This window comes from Terrapene carolina, unplaced genomic scaffold, assembly GCF_002925995.2.
Source record: "Terrapene carolina triunguis isolate 2854851 unplaced genomic scaffold, T_m_triunguis-2.0 Scaffold114, whole genome shotgun sequence".
Classification (NCBI taxonomy): domain Eukaryota; kingdom Metazoa; phylum Chordata; order Testudines; family Emydidae; genus Terrapene; species Terrapene triunguis.
Genome location: NW_020664465.1, coordinates 644153 through 647758, shown reverse-complemented (window position 1 = coordinate 647758; position 3606 = coordinate 644153).

The following is a 3606-nucleotide window of genomic DNA, read 5'->3' as shown; positions in this document are numbered from 1 at the left end:
GGAGGAGGGAGAAGAATTGTTCTTAAGCTCTGAGGATAGGACAAGAAGCAATGGGCTTAAATTGCAGCAAGTCAGGTTTAGGTTGGACATTAGGAAAAACTGTCAGGGTGGTTAAGCACTGTAATAAATTGCCCAGGAAGGTTGTGGAATCTCCATCATTGGAGATTTTTAAGAGCAGGTTAGACAAACACCTCTCAGGAATGGTCTAGATAATACTTAGCCCTGCCATGATTGCAGGGGACTGGCCTAGATGACCTCTCCAGGTCCCTTCCAGACCTATGATTCTATGATTCTATATTATGGGGTGACTTGATTACAGTCTATAACTACAGTAAAAGCTGTGTTATCTGGCACTTTACCAACTGGAAAGCTCTAGAAACTGGCATTTCTGATATTTCACAATACAAATCTTCAATAGGGTTGCCAGGCTCCCTACCTGGGTTTGTGTGGCTCCCCGGAAGTGGCAACATGTCCCTTTTGCTCCTTGTCAAGGCTTCTTCCCCACTCTGAACTTTAGGGTACAGATGTGGGGGCCTGCATGAAAACTTCTAAGCTTAACTACCAGCTTAGATCTGGTCCGCTGCCACCACTCCCAATGTGCTAATTCCCTTCCCTGGGTAGCCTTGAGAGACTCTTCACCAATGCCCTGGTGAATACAGATCCAAACCCTTTGGATCTTAAAACAAGGAGAAATTAACCATCCACCCTCCTCTCTCCCACCAACTCCAGGTGGATCAAGATCCAACCCCACTGGATCTAAAAAACAGGGGAAATCAATCAGGTTCTTAAAAAGAAGGCTTTTAATTAAAGAAAAAGGTAAAAATCATCTCTGTAAAATCAGGATGGAAAATAACTTTACAGGGTAATCAAACTTAAAGAGCCCAGAGGACCCCCCTCTAGCCTTAGGTTCAAAGTTACAGCAAACAGAGGTAAACACTCTAGTAAAAGGTACATTTACAAGTTGAGAAAACAAAGATAAAACTACCATGCCTTGCCTGGCTGTACTTACAAGTTTGAAATATGAGAGACTTGTTCAGAAAGATTTGGAGAGCATGTATTGATGTCTGGTCCCTCTTAGTCCCAAGAGTGAACTCTCCCCAAACACAAAGAGCACAAACAAAAGCCTTCCCCCCCCCAAGATTTGAAAGTATCTTGTCCCCTTATTGGTCCTTTGGGTCAGGTGTCAGCCAGGTTACCTGAGCTTCTTAACCCTTTACGGGTAAAAGGATTTTGGAGTCTCTGGCCAGGAGGGATTTTATAGTATTGTGCACAGGAGGGCTGTTACCCTTCCCTTTATAGTTATGACACTCCTAGATGTAAGAATGGCCACGGTTTGTTCCGTGCACTACCCCTACCCCGAGCACTGGCTCCACAGCTCCCATTGGCCAGGAACCGTGGCCATTGGGAGCTGCAGGGGCAGCACCTGTGGGTGGAGGCAACATGCACAGGGACCTGGCTGCACCTCCACCTAGGAGCAGCAGGGACATGTCGCCACTTGTGGGGAGCCGCCCGAGGTGAGCGTCACCCAGATCCCTCACCCTGCACTACCTCACATGCTTCAACCCCCTGCCCTGAGCCCCCTCCCGCACCCAAACTCCTTCCCAGAGCCCGCACGCCCTCCAACGCCCCAACCCCCAGCCCTGAGCGCCCTCCCATATCCAAACTCCCTCCCTCCATTGGTAAGTATAACTCTTAGTTAACCAGAATTTTTCACTAACCAGCACCCCCCATTTCCCCAATATGCAAGATAACAAAGCTTTTACTGTATCTACATAGGGAAAATTTTTTTATTAATTGGCTCTTCAGTGTATCAGAGAAAGGTTTAACAAGATCCAATACTGGAAGGTGAAGCTAGACAAATTCAGATTGGAAATAAGGCAGACATTTTTAACCGTGAGTAATTAACCATTCGAACAATTTACCAAGGGTTGTGATGGATTCTTCATCACTGACAATTTTTGAATCAAGAATGGATGTTTTTTCTAAAAGATCTGCTCTAGGAATTATTTGGGGGCAGTTCTCTGGCCTGTGGTATAGAGGAGGTCACACTAGATGGTCACAAGGTCCCCTCTGGCCTTGGAATCTATGAATCTATATATCTCATCTCAGTTTCCACGAAGTAAATCCATTGTAACCCATTAGCTGCAATGTGATCAGGGCTGGATTGGGGTGTCATTTTCCCTTGGGTCAAGGACCTAGGGGTTACAGTGGATGAGAAGCTGGATATGAGTCAGCAGTGTGCCCTTGTTGCCAAAGAAGGCTAACGGCATTTTGGGCTGTATAAGTAGGGGCATTGCCAGCAGATCGAGGGAAGTGATCATTCCCTTCTTTTTGGCATTGGTGAGGCCTTATCTGGAGTACTGTCTCCAGTTTTGGGCCCCACACTACAAGAAAGATATGGAAAAATTGGAAAGAGTCCAGCAGAGGGCAATGAAAATTATTAGGATGCTGGAGCACATAACTTATGATGAGAGGCTGAGGGAACTGGGATTATTTAGTCTTCAGAAAAGAAGAATGAGGGGGGATTTGATAGTTGCTTTCAACTACCTGAAAGGGGGTTCCAAAGAGGATGGATCTAGAGTGTTCTCAGTGGTAATAGATGACAGAACAAGGAGTAATGGTCTCAAGTTGTAGGGGGGAAGGTTTAGGTTGGATATTAGGAAAAACTTTTTTACTACGAGAGTGCTGAAGCACTGGAATGTGTTACCTAGGGAGGTGGTGAAATCTTCTTCCTTAGAAGTTTTTAAGGTCAGGCTTGACAAAGCCCTGGCTGGGATGATTTAGTTGGGGATTGGGCCTGTTTTCAGCAGGGGGTTGGACTAGGTGACCTCCTGAGGTCCCTTCCAACCCTGATATTCTATGATTCTATGAAACCAGAGTCACCCACTGATTGCAGTGGGGTAAGGACTGGATTCTGATCTCAGATCCCCGGGAGTCAATTCAGTCACCCCCTGACTGCAATAGGGTCAGGGCTAGATTCTGATCTTACTTAAACCAAGAATAGCCAATAGCGCAGTGGTTAGGTCACTCACTGGGATGTGGAGAACCTGGGCCCAAGTCCCCACTCCAAATCAGGCAGCACGGAGATTGTAACATACACCTCCCATATGAGTGGCCTCCCAACCGGGCTGAGCTGGGTCAGCTGGCTAAAGCCAGCAGAGAGCTCACAGCTGAGAGTCCTCAGTCCTCTCTCTGGCCCAGAGTTAGGGGCCTAACACCCCATGGAGATTGAGCCTTGGCCACTTACTATTGGCTTGCTGAGGTGGCTCCTCCCTCAATATGCTGCCTTCTGTGGTATTTCTCTCTCCCCTTGCACCTAAGGCAGAGCTGTGAATTCCACTGGGTGGCCGGGGGTCTAAGAGTTGGGTACTGAGTCTAAGTTCTCTTGGGGAATCCCAGCCTGAGTCCATTTGTGAATCTAGCCCTCCGCTCATATTTATTTATGTATCATTCATGTTCCCTACTGTTTTTATGCATCGTCACTCTATTAATGAATTAATCTCCCATTGCTTACTGTTTTACTGATCTCCTGTTTACTGATCATTCTTTTCTCATGTTCTTCACTACTACTCTTATTAATGTCATCACTCTTCATAATGGTTCTGC